Source organism: Apodemus sylvaticus, chromosome X (genome assembly GCF_947179515.1).
Source record: "Apodemus sylvaticus chromosome X, mApoSyl1.1, whole genome shotgun sequence".
Classification (NCBI taxonomy): domain Eukaryota; kingdom Metazoa; phylum Chordata; class Mammalia; order Rodentia; family Muridae; genus Apodemus; species Apodemus sylvaticus.
In genome coordinates this window covers 15,148,614-15,163,427 of record NC_067495.1, presented here as the reverse complement: position 1 = coordinate 15,163,427, position 14,814 = coordinate 15,148,614, and the positions used below count along the sequence as shown (strand labels likewise).

Sequence of the window (14,814 nt, the reverse complement as noted above, 5' to 3'; positions counted from 1 at the left end):
ACTGCAGGTGTCTGCACATTCCAGGGATGCAGTGGGCATGTTGGTGCAGGAGCCTGCAGAGGGCTAACTGGAGCAGTGAGCATGTGAGCGCATGTCCATTCAGATCCAGGAGGGCAGTGGTCATGTCAGTACAGGTGCCAGCAGACTGCAGGGGAGCAGTGTGCACAGGAGTGTAGCTAAACAGCAGGACCAGATGGGGCAGTGTGCATGTGAGTGCAGGGGCCTGCAGAGGTCAGGGTGGCAGTTTACATGTAAGGGTATGTGTGGCCATAGACAAGAGGTTATCAGGGAACATGAGAATGTAAGTTATTCCAGAGGACAGTCAGGGTAGAGGCATGTGCATGCACATGTCTGCAGAGGTCAGAGGGTGTCAGTGAGCATTTGTGTGCTGGTTCCTGAAGAGCCCAGGCAAGAAGTGGGCATGAGGGTGCAGGTGATGGGAACAGTCAGGGAAGGACAGTGGGCATGAGGGTGCAGGTGATGGGAACAGCCAGGGAAGGGCAGTGGGCATGAGGGTGCAGGTGATGGGAACAGCCAGGGAAGGGCAGTGGGCATGAGGGTGCAGGTGATGGGAACAGCCAGGGAAGGGCAGTGGGCATGAGGGTGCAGGTGATGGGAACAGGCAGGGAAGGGCAGTGGGCCTGAGGGTGCAGGTGATGGGAACAGTGAGGGAAGGACAGTGGGCATGAGGGTGCAGGTGATGGGAACAGCCAGGGAAGGGCAGTGGGCATGAGTGTGCAGGTGATGGGAACAGCCAGGGAAGGGCAGTGGGCATGAGGGTGCAGGTGATGGGAACAGCCAGGGAAGGGCAGTGGGCATGAGGGTGCAGGTGATGGGAACAGTCAGGGAAGGGCAGTGGGCATGAGGGTGCATGTAATGGGAACAGCCAGGGAAGGGCAGTGGGCAAGAGGGTGCAGGTGATGGGAACAGCCAGGGAAGGGCAGTGGGCATGAGGGTGCAGGTGATGGGAACAGTCAGGGAAGGGCAGTGGGCATGAGAGTGCAGGTGATGGGAACAGCCAGGGAAGGGCAGTGGGCATGAGGGTGCAGGTGATGGGAACAGCCACGGAAGGGCAGTGGGCATGAGGGTGCAGGTGATGGGAACAGCCAGGGAAGGGCAGTGGGCATGAGGGTGCAGGTGATGGGAACAGTCAGGGAAGGGCAGTGGGCATGAGGGTGCAGGTGATGGGAACAGCCAGGGAAGGGCAGTGGGCATGAGGGTGCAGGTGATGGGAACAGTCAGGGATGGCAGTGGGCATGAGGGTGCAGGTGATGGGAACAGTCAGGGAAGGGCAGTGGGCATGAGGGTGCAGGTGATGGGAACAGTCAGGGATGGCAGTGGGCATGAGGGTGCAGGTGATGGGAACAGTGAGGGAAGGGCAGTGGGCATGAGGGTGCAGGTGATGAGAACAGTCAGGGAAGGGCAGTGGGCATGAGGGTGCAGGTGATGGGAACAGTGAGGGAAGGGCAGTGGGCATGAGGGTGCAGGTGATGGGAACAGTCAGTGAAGGGCAGTGGGCATGAGGGTGCAGGTGATGGGAACAGTCAGGGAAGGGCAATGGGCATGAGGGTGCAGGTGATGGGAACAGCCAGGGAAGGGCAGTGGGCATGAGAGTGCAGGTGTGTGCAGAGACCATAGCTGGGCAGTGGGCTTTTGAGTGCAGGCTTCTTCTCATAGAGACCAGAGAGGGGTGGGTGCAGGGTATGTGTGTTGAGATGGTTGGAGGGAGAGGAGAGAGTGTTGTGACATTGGGCTTGTGAGAGCAAGTAAGTCCTGAGGGGAGAGAGAGAGAGAGAGAGAGAGAGAGAGAGAGAGAGAGAGAGAGAGAGAGAGAGAGAGAGAGAGAGAGAGAGAGCGCACATAGGGGTACAGATACCTGCTCAGGTCAGAGAGTGTCAGAGAGCCTGTGAGTGCTGGTACCAGCAGAATACATTCTGGCAGATGGCCTGTGAGTACAGATGCCTGCAGAGCAGGAAGGGTTTGGTAGCTCGTTGAGTGCAGGTACCCGCAGATACCAGAGGAGGGGTGTGTGTGTGTGTGTGTGTGTGTGTGTGTGTGTGAGCAGATGCCTACAGATGCAAGGGGGCAGTGGTCATGTGCGTGTAGAGGCCATGGGTGTACAGTGGGTATGTGAGTTGTGTGCCTCCAGTGATCGGCAAGGTGGCAATGGCCATATGAGGGCACTTTACTGCAGGGTATAGAAGGTGTCACAACCGTGTCCAGGTGCCTGCAGGTGAAGGAGTACGGGTGGTTGCATGTGGGTACAGGACCTGCAGAGGGCAGAGTGTGTCAGTGTGTATTTCAGTGTAGGTCCCTGCAGAGGCTAGGGAAGGCAGTGAGCATGTGAGTGTAGAGACATGCAGAGGGAGAGGATGCAGTGGATATGGGAGTGCAGGGGCCTGTCCAGGACAGAGAGGGGAACTGTCCATATGAGGACAATGGCCTGCAGATGCACAGAGAAGCTGTGTGCATGTGAGTGCAGGAGCCTGCTGTGACCAGAGGGGGCAGTTCCTCTAGAGAGCAAAGATGTGCTGTAAGAGGATAGCAGTGGACATGAATACAGGTCCATACAGAAGCAGATGGCACAGTGGGCATATGACTCTAGGCACCAGCAGAGATCAGTGTGGGGCAGTGTTTATGTGAGTGTTCATTTCTGCAGAGGCCAGGATGGTTAGTGTCCATGTGTGCTCAGGTGCCTCTTATAGGCCAAGCACGTGTTGGCAATGTGAATACAGATGCCTGTAGATGCCAGGGATGCAGTGGGCATGTGATGCAGGTGTCTGCAGATGTGATAAGTGGGAGTTTGCACTGTGAGTGCAGGTATCTGCAGAAGTCAGAGAGGGGAATTGTGCATGTGAGTGCAGGTGCCTGCTGAGGACACAGGGTTGCAGGATTATGTGAGTATAGATACCCACAGAGAGCAGAGGTGGACAGTGTACAGTGGACATGGGAGTCTAAGGAACACAAGTGTGCAATATACATGTGAATGCAGGTACACACACACAGCAGAGGTATGCAACATGCATGTGAGTGCTGGTGCATGCAGAGTACAGATGAGGGCAGTAGGCATGTAAGTGCTCGTATGTGCAGAGAGCAGAAGTGTGCAGTGAGAATGTTGGTGTAGAGACAAGCAGAGAGCAGATATTGGCAGTAGATATGTGAGTGTTGGTACATGCAGAGAGCAGACATGTGCAGTGGGCATATACATGCAGGGATAATGCAGAGAGCAGCATGGGACAGTGGACATGTGAGTGCAGATGTCTGCAGAGGGAAGAGGTAGGCATTGGGCATGACTGCAGGATCCTGCACAGGCAGAAGGGAGGCAGTGGGCATGTGATGGCTCTACACTGTAGGTGTCAAGGATACAGCATGCCTTTGAGTGCAGGTGCCTTCAATGGGCTCCATGGAGCCGTGCAGTTGCCATCAGATACCAGGAGAACAGTTGGCATACTAGTGTGAGGCAAGGGAAATAGTGGGCATGTGAGGGCAGGATTCTGCAGAAGACAGGGGAGAGGGCAGTGGGCATGAGAGTGCAGGTGCCCTGTGAGAGTAAATTTCCATGGGAATGTGAGTGCAGCTGCCTGCAGAGACCAGAGGGTGGTTGTGTGCATGTGAGTGCAGGCTTCTCCACAGGACATGCTGTCAGTGGGCATGTGAATGCATGTGCATGAACAGGACACATGGGGCCCGTGGGCCTTGAGTGCAGGTGCCTGCTGAGGTCAGAGAGGTGCAGTTGGACTGTGCATGAAGACGCCCACAGAGGATAGATGGAAGCAGTGGACATGTGAGTGCAGGATCTTACAGAGGGCAGCTTGGGACAGCATGTATGTGAGTGTATGTTCATGCAGGGGTCAGAGTCTGTGGGCATGCGTGTAGGTTCTGCTGATGGGAAGATAACAGTGGGCATGTGAGTGCAGTTGCCTGCAGAAGACAGATGGGGGCAGTGGGTATGTCAGTGCAGGAGCCTGCAGATGCACTGAGAGAGGCAGTGGGTGTGTGAGTCCAGGTCCATGCTGAGTCCAGAGAAGGGCACTGTGCATGTGAGTGCAGGAACATGCAGAGAGCAGGGTAGGCTTACGAGAATGCAGGTTCTGTCAGAGGGAAGAAGTGTGCTGTGGACATGTGAGTGCAGCATTGCACAGAGGCCAGTGTGCCTGTGAGTTCATGTTCCTACTGAGGGCAGATTGTGATGGGCACAGAAGTGAAGGTGCCTGTGGATGGCACACATTGGGGATCAGCCTGTCACTGCAGGTGACTGCAGAGGTCAGGGAGGGGACCTGGGCATATGAGTCCAGGAGCCTTCAGAGCGCTAAGTTACACTGTGGCTTTTTGAGTGTCCATGACTGCAGTTGTCATGAAGGCATTGGGGATGTGACTGCAGGTCCATGCTGAGTCCAGAGAAGGGCAGCGGGCATGTGAGTGCAGGAACATGCAGAGAGAAGAGTGGTGCAGTGTGGACATGGGAGTATAGCTGCCTGTATATCACCTGAACAAAGCAGTGTGCAGGTGAGTGCAGGTGTCTGCAGTGTGTAGGGAATCAGTGGACATGGAGGTGCAGATGCCTGTAGTGACCAGGGTTGGGTGTTGGGCATGAGAGTGCAGCTGCCTGTAGAGACAAAGGAAGGTGAATGGCATGTGACTGTATGTTCTTGTTTATTCCATGGGGCAGTGTGCATGTGACTGCAGGTGTCTTCTGATGCCAGAGGAGCATTGAACATGTGACTGCAGCAGTCTCAGTAAGCTAACTGCAGCAGTATGTGAGTGCACATGCCTACTAATGCCATGAATGCTGTGGGCATGCGAGTGTGTGTACCATCAGATGCCAGGAGGGCAGTGGCCATGTGAATGGAGGTGACTGATGAGGGCACTGGTTGGCACCATGTATGAGCACAGATGCCTGCAGAAGCCAGAGAGAGGCAGTGCGTGTGTGCCAAGGGTAGAGGACAGGATCAGGCATGTAAGAATGCATGTACATGCAGAGAGCAGAGTGGGACATTGTGTGTGTGTGTGTGTGTGTGTGTGTGTGTGTGTGCAGATGCCTGGAGAAACACAATGGAGCAGTGGGTAAGTGAGGACCAGATCCTGCTGATGCCAGATGGGCAGTGGGCATTTCCAATCAGCAGCCGTCAGAGGGCCAAGTGGGGCAGTGGGTACATGAGCTGTAGAAGCCAGTGGGCTGTGGACATGTTAGCGCATGTTCTGTACAGGACAGGCGGTTGTTGTCAGTGTGAGAACAGGTGTCTGGAGTGGCCAGAGAGGAGCAGTGGGCACAGGAGTGCAGGTGCATGCTGAGGTCATAGGTCATGTGAGTATGTGATTGTATGTACCTGCACAGACAAGGGGGCTGTGTTGTATAAGTGCAGGTGTGTTCAGGGTACAGAATTGGGCACAGGCATGTAAGTCCATGTGTCTGCAGAGGCCAGAGAAAGAGGTAGTGGTCATGTGTGTGCAGGTGCATTCAGGAGACAGCTTCCCTGTGAATGCTGTGGCCACAGAGTGTCAGTTGGACTTTGAGTGCAGTTGCCTGCAGAGGCTCAGGTGGTCAGTGGACATGTGAGTGCAGATACCCATAAATGATTGAATGGGGCACTGTGCATGTGAGAGGTAGTACATGCAGATGTTAGGGAAGGCAGTGGTTAATTGAGTGTGTTTCTGTACAAGGTAGGACACACGAGGGCATGTGACTGTAGGTGTCTGCACAACACGGGTGGAGGCAGTGGACTTGTGGTTGCAGGAACATGCAGAGAGTAGAGGGTGGCAGTGGTCCTGTGAGTGTTGGTTCATCCAGAACCCAGGATGGCCATGTTAGCTCAGGTGCCTTACAGAGACCTAGTGTGCTTTGGTGATGTGCATGCAGATGCCTGTAGATGCCAGGGATGCAGTGGGCATGTGGTTGCAGGTGTCTGCAGATGTGATAAATGGGAGGTTGTGTTATGAATGCAGGTATCTGCAGAGGTCAGAGAGGGGAATTGTGCATGTGAGTACAGTTGCCTGCTGAGGACACAGGGGTGCAGTGTGTTATATGAATCCAGGGCATGTGAGTAGGGCCGTGTGTATGTGAGTGTAGGTACCTGCTGAGGACAGAGGAGGACAATGGCCATGTGAGTGCAGTTGCCTGCAGAAGACAGGTGGGGCCAGTAGGCATGTCAGTGCAGGAGCCTGCAGATGCACTGAGAGAGGCAGTGGGTGTGTGAGTACAGGTTCATGCTGAGTCCAGATAAGGGCACTGTGCATCTGACTAGGAACATGCAGACAGCAGGGTAGGCTAACGAGAATGCAGGTTCTGTCAGAGACAAGAAGTGTGCCGTGGACATGTGAGTGCAGCATTGCACAGAGGCCAGTGTGCCTGTGAGTTCATGTTCCTACTGAGGGCAGATTGTGATGGGCACAGAAGTGAAGGTGCCTGTGGATGGCACACATTGGGGATCAGCCTGTCACTGCAGGTGACTGCAGAGGTCAGGGAGGGGACCTGGGCATATGAGTCCAGGAGCCTTCAGAGCGCTAAGTTACACTGTGGCTTTTTGAGTGTCCATGACTGCAGTTGTCATGAAGGCATTGGGGATGTGACTGCAGGTCCATGCTGAGTCCAGAGAAGGGCAGCAGGCATGTGAGTGCAGGAACATGCAGAGAGAAGAGTGGTGCAGTGTGGACATGGGAGTATAGCTGCCTGTATATCACCTGAACAAAGCAGTGTGCAGGTGAGTGCAATGACTTAGAGTACACGGGTTCAGTGGGCATGTGAGTGTAGCTGCCTGCAGAGGCCAGAGTTGAGCATTGAGCATGAACATGTAGGTGCCTGCCCATGGGAAACGGTGCCTGCCCATGGGAAACGGAGGTTCATACACGGGTCACCATGCAGAGGCCAGGCTGAGAGGACATGTGAGTTCAGGTATCTAGGCAGAGTACAGTAGGGCAGTGGACATGTAAGTCCTGGTGTCTGCAGACGGGATGGGGGGCACAGTGGGTAAGTGAGTGCAGGTGATTACAGAAGGCAGAGGGGGAGTTGGCATGTCACTTCAATTCCATGTAAACTTTAGAGAGGGACCATGCACAGGTGAGTGCAGATGCTTGAGTGTGCCTATCATGACATTGGGCATGTGTGTGCATGTACATGGAGGGACCAGATGTGAGCAGAGGACAGAGTGTGGCAGCAGGCTTGAGAGTGCATGTTCCTTCCCAGGACAAGGTGGCAGTGGGCATGTGACTGCGGGTGCCTGCAGAACATAGATGAGGGTTGTGGGTTTGCGACCAGATGTGACTGCAGAGGTTAGAAGGTGGCATTGGACATGTGAGTGCCCCTGACTTCAGAAGACATAGAGGAGCCTGTGCGTACAGGTGTCCTCAGAGGATAAAGAGTGCAGTGGACATGAGTGCAGGGACCTGCAGATGTCCCCAGTGGGAGGTTGGCTGTGTGAACAGGTGCCTACAAAGGCCAGAGACAGGATGTGCACATGTGACTGCAGTTGACATCTGAGTCCAGAGGAGGGCAGTGGGTATGTGAGTCCAAGTCCCTGCAGGGAGCAGAGTGGAGCAGTGTGCATGTGACTGCTGGTGCATGTAGCTGCCAGGGATGCAGTGGGCATTGGAGTGCAGGATCCTGCTGAGGGCTAAGTGGAGTTGTGGGGTGTGAGGGCTGTGTCTGCAGATGAGAGATGGGCAGTGCACATATGAGCACAGTGCCAGAAGGGCCAGGGAGACAGTGTGAATGGGAATGAATCAAGATCCCATGTTGTCAGTTTACATGTGAGTGCAGATTCCTACACAGGTCAGACAGTCATTGTGTATGAGAGTGCAGAAGGGTGCAGTGGGAGAGTGAGTGCAGGAGCAGCCGGCAGAAGACAGATGTGTACTGTGGTCATGTGAGTGCAGGTGCCTGCAGAAGACAGATGTGCACAGTGGGCATGTGAGTGTAGGAGCCTGCAGAAGACAGATGTGCACAGTGGGCTTGTAGATGCAGGTTCCTCCAGAAGACAGATGTGCACAGTGGGTATGTTAGTGTAGGAGCCTGCAGAAGGCAGATGTGCACAGTGGGCATGTGGATGCAGGTGCCTGCAGAAGACAGATGTGCAACAGTGGGCATGTGAGTGTAGGAGCTTGCAGAAGGCAGATGTGTACAGTGGGCATGTGGATGCAGGTGCCTGTAGAGGGCTAAATGGAGTATTGGGAGTGGGAAGGCACATTCTTACAGATGTCAATAAGATGGGGAGCACATGAATTCCAGGACGGTGGTGTGCATGTGAGTGTAGCTAGCAACAAGTCAAGAGATGGCAGTAGTAATGTCAATGCAGATGTTTGCACAGGATAATTAGTCATTAGGTATGTGATTCCCCATGTCTGGAGATGTCAGCTTGGTGCAGTAGGCCAGTGATGGTATGTGCTTACAGAGGCAGTGGTGACATGAGTGCAGGTGACTGCAGAGGTCAAAGAGGGACAGGGACAGTATATGTGCAGGTGCCTGAATGCACGGAACAGAGGGAGCAGTGGACATGTGAATACATTCATCTGAAGAGACAAGTACAGGTGAGTGGACAGGCCAGAGAGTGACAATATGCTTGGGAGAGCATGATTGTGCAGAGGACAGGCTGGCAGTGAACTCAGGTGCCAGCAAGGGACAGATAGGGCAGTGGCTATGTGAGTAGTGCATGTGTCTGCAGAGGTCAGAAGGGGGCAGTTTACATGTAAGTGCAGATTCCTGCACAGGCCAGATGGGGACAGTGGACATGAGAGTATGGGTGCCTGCATGGGTGAGATGGAGCAGGAGACATATGGACACACCCACCAAGGGCAGAGTGTGTATGTAAGTGGATAGGAGTGTAGTTCATGCAGAGGTCAGAGCAGGCAGTGGGCATGTGAGTGTAGCTAGCAACCACACAGGAGGTGGCAGTAGAAATGTCAATGCAGCTTCCTGTGCAGACCAGGCAGTCAGTGGATATGTGAATCCTGGTGTGTGTAGATGTCAGAGTGGTGAAATTCACAGTGAGTGTTTGTGCCTACAGAGGACAGATAGGCTGAGGGTATGTGTGTGTAGGTGCCTACAGGAGACAGGGGGTATAGTATACATTTGAGTATAGGTGCCTTCAGGGAAAAGACACAGCAGTAGGCTTGAGAGTTCAGGCATCTGTGTGGCATTGCGGATGAGAGTGCATGAAAATGTAGAGGCCATAGACTGACAGTGTTCATTTGAAAACATTTGACTGCAGAGACAAGTGCAGATGTGTGGAGAGGCCAGAGAGTGGCAGCAGGCTTGAGACTGCATGTTCCTGCAGAGAACAGGCTGGCAGTGGGCATGAGGATGCAGGTTGTCTGCAGTGCACAGAAGAGGGTTGTGGGTTTGTGACCAGATGTGACTGCAGAGGTAGAAGGTGGCATTGTACATGTGAATTCACATGACTTCAGAAGACAGAGAGGAGCCTGTGGTTACAGGTGTCCTCAGAGGATAAAGAGTGCAGTGGGCATGAGTGCAGGGGCCTGCAGATGTCCCCAGTGGGAGGTTGGCTGTGTGAACAGGTGCCTACAAAGGCCAGAGACAGGATGTGTACATGTGACTACAGTTGACATCTGAGTTCAGAGCAGACAGTGAGCAAGTGAGTCCAAGTCCCTGCAGGGAGCAGAGTGGAGCAGTGTGCATGTGACTGCTGGTGCATGTAGCTGCCAGGGATGCAGTGGGCATTGGAGTGCAGGATCCTGCTGAGGGCTAAGTGGAGTTGTGGGGTGTGAGGGCTGTGTCTGCAGATGAGAGATGGGCAGTGGACACATGAGCACAGTGCCAGAAGGGCCAGGGAGACAGTGTGAATGGGAATGAATCAAGATCTGATGTTGTCAGTTTACATGTGAGTGCAGATTCCTGCACAGGACAGACAGTCATTGTGTATGTGAGTGAAGGTGTGTCTAGAGTGCAGAGGGGTGCAGTGGGATAGTTAGTGCAGGAGCATGCAGAGGTCAGAGGGCATTGAACATGGGAGTACAAATACATGTAGAGACCTCGTGAGTGCAGCTGACTGCGGAGGAAAGAGAGGGCAGTGGGCCTACAGTCCAGGTGCTGCAGAGAGCAGCTGTGAGTGGACATGTGGGTGTGAATGCCTGCAGAGGACAGAGGAGAAGTCAGCAGCTGAGTTCCTGTTCCTGCTGAGGACAGGATGGCAGTTTAACCCTGGTGCCTTCAGAGGTCAGATGTGGGAGTGTGGACTGTGAGTGCATGTGACAACACAGGCTGGCAGTGAGCATGTGTGTGCATGTGCCTGCAGAAGACCCCTTGGGGCAGAGAGCCTTGAATGCAGATGTCTGCAGAGGGCACAGTGGTGCAGTTGCACTGTGAATGAAATGTCTATAGAGGCCAGATTGGGTCAGTGGGCATGCATGCATAGGTACATGCAGAGGGCAGATGGTGACAGAGGCCAAACAGGTACATGCAGAGGGAAGATGGGGGCAGTGGTCATGTGATCACTGGTACTGACATTGCTTTGTTTGGGCCCGAGTATACGTGGGTATTCATACATGCAGAGGGCAAGGAAATCATTGTGCTGGGCCTAGGCCTTCACATACTCATGTGCCAGATGTGCAGCTTGGTCTTCTTGTAGGTCTTAAACAACTGGAGCTGGAGCTATCCCCAAACCCGTTGCCTGAATGTTGGGCATGTTCTACTAGCTGGGCTGCCTTCTCAGGCTTCAGTGGGAGAGGAAGTGCCTAGCCTCACAGACTTACTATGCCAGAGTCCGGGGATACCCAGGGGTGTGCCACCTGCTCAGAGGACAAAGGGAAGGCAGTTAGGGGATGAATTGTGGGAAGAGTTGTTAATGGGGGGCATTGAGCAGGATATAAAGTGAATAAGTAAAAGATAAAATTACAAAAGAAGAATATAGCAGTGGGCACATTAATGCAGGTGCCCTCTGAGACCAGAAGGATGCAGTGGACAAGTCAGTAAAGGGGCCTGCAGATCAGTGAGAGAGGTGTATGTGAATATAAGTCTCTGCTGAAAACAGAGAAGGGCACAGGGCCTGTGAGTGCAGGAACATGCAGAGAGCAGAGGTGCACAGTGGACATGGAGTAGAGCTATATGTAGACATCAGAACAAAGCAGTGTGCACGGGAGTGCAAATGTGCACAGAGGCCACAGTGGAGAAGTGACCTGTGAGTTCATGTTCCTGCTGAGGACAGGACAGCAGTGTCCCCATGAGGGTGGGTGCTCCAAGGTCAGATATTGCAGGTTGGACTGTGAGAGTCTGTGCCAACATAGGCTGCCAGTGGGCATTTGAGGGCAGGTCCTGAACAGGAGACATGGGTGACAGTGGGACAGTGAGTGCAGGTGTCTGCATAATACACAGGGACAGAGGGCAGATAGGTACATGTACTTAAGGATGGCAAAGTGTGTGTGTGTGTGTGTGTGTGTGTGTGTATGTGTGTGTGTGTGTGTAGGTCCATGCAGAGGCCAGGGAGGGCAGTGGGCATGTGAATGTGCGTTTCTGTAGAGTGCAGGGTAGCAATTGGCATGTGAGTAGAGGTTCATTCAGAGCCAATGCAGGGAGGAGGCATGTTAATGCAGGTGCTTTCAGAGGCCAGGGTGGCGGTGAGCATATGAGCGCAGATTCCTAAGGTGGCCAGGTGAGAAGTGGCCACGTGAGTGCAGATGACCAGAGCAGCCAGGGAAGGGCATGTGAGTACAGGTGTGCTCAGAGCCCAGAGGTGGGTGCTGGGCATGTCATTCCAAGTGCTTTGGGAGGCCAGGCATGTAATATACATGTGGCTGCAGGTTCCTGTGCAGGACAGGAATGCAGTACACCTGTGAGTGACTGGGCCTGTGAGTTCACGTTCCTACTGAGGACAGGAAAGCTGTGTTCCCTTAAGCACAGGTCCCTGCTGAGGTCAGAAGTGGGAGGGTGGCCTGTGAATTCAGGAGCCTACAGAATCCGGGCAGGGGCAGTATGCATGTGAATACATCTAGATGGCTGTCTGCATGTGAGTGCAGGTCATGCAGGAGACAGATGGGGACAGTCTGCATGTGAATAGAGGAAGCTGCTGAGGCCAGAGGGGAGCTGTGAGCATGTGAGTGCATGTGTGTACCAACAGCACATATGGACAGTGGACATGTTAGTGCACATTCCTGCACAGGCCAGCAGTCTTGTGTATGGTTCTGGAAAGACTCAGTGTAGCAGAATAGGGCAATACCATAACAGGGAAGTGGGAAGGGGTGGATGGGAGAACAGGGGGAGGGAAGAGGGCTTATGGGACTTTTGGGGAGTGGGGTTCCAGAAAAGAGTAAATCATTTGAAATGTAAATAAAGAATATATCGAATAAAAAACAAAAAACAAAACAAAACAACAACAACAAAAAAAGAAACTCAGAGAAGCAGGGCTGTGGTGGTGCACGCCTTTCATCCCAGTACTTGGGAGGCAGAGGCAGGTGGATTTCTGAGTTCGAGAGCACCCTGGTCAATAAAGTGAGCATCAGGATAACCAGGGCTACACAGAGAAACCCTGCCTCAAAAAAAAAAAAAAAAAAAAAAAAAAAAAAAAAAAACCAAAAAAAAAAAAAAAACCAAGAAAACACAACAAACAAACAAACAAAAAGAAAAACCTCAGAGAAGAGTTTGGCAGCATTTTATGACTTTGTACTGAGGGTCAGTCCATGGTTCTCAGAGGGAGGAAGCCTGTCTTTAAAAAATTAGAAAAAGGTAGAGAAGAGATGGAGAGATTTTATGAATGCCATGGTCCTAAACAGGTCCTGGTTCAAACATTCTCACTATGGATACAAATGAGAGACCTCCTTTCAGAACTTCTTTACAGAAAAAGCTCCCTCAGAGGATGAGGAATATACAGGTGAGTAGAGTTTCCTGCTAGGACCAGAGGAGGGCAGTGGATACATGTGCCATCAGATGCCAGGAGGGGAGACATGTCAGTGTAGCTACCAAGAAGACCAGAGGTGGGCAGTGGACAGGATAATACAGATTCCTGCACAGGGCAGGCAGTCAGTGTGCATGTGATTGGAGGTGTCTACAGGGAGGACAGAGAACTGCAGTGGGCAGGAGAGGGTAGGGGCATGCAGAGGCCTTTGGGGACAATAGTTGTGTGAGTGTATGTGCATGCAGAGGTGGGGTGGGGCAATGGTCATGTGAATGGAGAGGACATGTTAGTGCACATTCCTGCACAGGCCAGCAGTCTTAAGTATGTGAATACAGTGTCTCTAGAGGTCAGAGGGGTACAATGAACAGGTCAGGTTAGGTGAGTGCAGAGGCCGTTGTTGGGCAGTGGGTGTGTGACTGTATGTGCCTGCAGTCAAGGGTCCAGTGGTCATGTGAGTGCTGGTGTGTTCAAAAGACAGATGGGTGCAGTGGGCGTGTCAATAGAGGTGTCTGCTGAGGGCATTGCTGGGATGTGAGCATATCAGACCAGGTGCCTGCCAAGACCTGAGTTAGGAATTATGTATGAGAATGCAAGGACCTGCAGAATCCATAGAGAGACAGTGGGTATGTGAGAAGAGATGTCTGCTAAAGGCAGAGGAGGGAAGCGGGCCTGTGAGCTGATGTACATGCAGAGAACAGAGTGTGGCATGCCAGTGCATGTGCCATTGGATGCCAGCATGGTGGTGGGTATGTTGACTGTAACTAGCAGGAAGACCAGAGTTGGGCAGTGGCCACATTATGCAGATTCCTGCAGAGACCAGGCAGTCATGTGGATGTCATTAGAGTTGTCTGGACAGGCCACAGAGGTGCTGTGGTCACATGGGTGCAGAAGCCATTGTAAATGCAGAGACATTGCTGGGCAGTGGGTGTGAGTGACTGTGCCTCTAGAGGTGGGTGGGGCAGAGTTCCTGTGAGGACAGGAGACTGCAGTGAATAGGAGAAGAAAAGTGCATGCGAGTGCAGGTGCCTGCAGGGCCCAGCTGTAGGTGAACATGTAGGTGTCAGTGTCTCAAGTGTCGGGAAGGGAGAAATGTGCCTGTGAGGTTGTATTCCTGCAAAAGGCAGGATAACAGTGTGCCCATGAGTGTAGGTGTCAGCAGAGGTCAGATGTGGGAGCGTGGACTGTGAGTGCATGTGCTTTGGACTGTGAGTGCATGTGCTGTGGACTATGAGTGCATGTGATGTGGACTGTGAGTGCATGTGCTGTGGACTGTGAGTGCATGTGATGTGGACTGTGAGTGCATGTCCTGGGCATGGCTGGCAGTGAGCATGTGAGTGCAGGTGTCTGGACAAGATAAAGTGGAGCAGTGGACTGTGTGTGCAGGTGCCTGCAGGAGACAGATGGGCACAGTGGGCATGTGCCCCTGCTGAGGTCAAAAGCAAGCAATTCCCATGGTTGTCCACAGAGAGCAGAGTTGGGCAATGGGCATGTGAGTGCAGGTGTGTTCAGAGGCCAGGGTGGTTAGCGGCAACATTTGCACAAGAACTAGTGTTCAGCAGACATGTCAGAACAGATGCCTTCAGAGAAGATAAGTAGACATTTGGCCTGAGAGTCCAGGGCCCTGCAGAAAAAGGTGAGGCTGTAGGCATTGGGCAGAACTTACATGGCAAACTAGCGTTGGGTGGTTGACATGTTAGTGCATGTTCCTGCACAGGTCAGTCACTGGTATGTGATACAGATATCTCTAGAGTGCAGAGAGGTGCAGTGGGAATGTGGATTCAGGGGCATGCAGAGGTCAAAGGGCATTGAGCATGGGAGTACAAGTGCCTGCAGAGACCAGCAAGAGGCTGTGGGCATGGGCATGGGCATGGGCATGCATCTGCTGGTAGAGGCCAGAGAAGGGAACAGGGCATGCGAGTGCATTGTCTGCCGAGTAGAGACAAGTGGACCTGTGAGTCCAGGTGCCTGCACAGACCTG

General features: G+C 53.1%; 1 long non-coding RNA gene across 1 annotated transcript in view; it reads left to right on the top strand.

The window, feature by feature from the left end:
- The first annotated feature begins 257 nt into the window (after window positions 1-257).
- The window catches only part of LOC127674785 (uncharacterized), a 395,391-nt gene continuing 380,834 nt past the window's right edge, over window positions 258-14,814 (top strand). The window contains exon 1 of the long non-coding RNA XR_007975361.1: window positions 258-1,005. This is a non-coding gene — a long non-coding RNA (uncharacterized LOC127674785). The remainder of the gene's footprint in view (window positions 1,006-14,814) is intronic.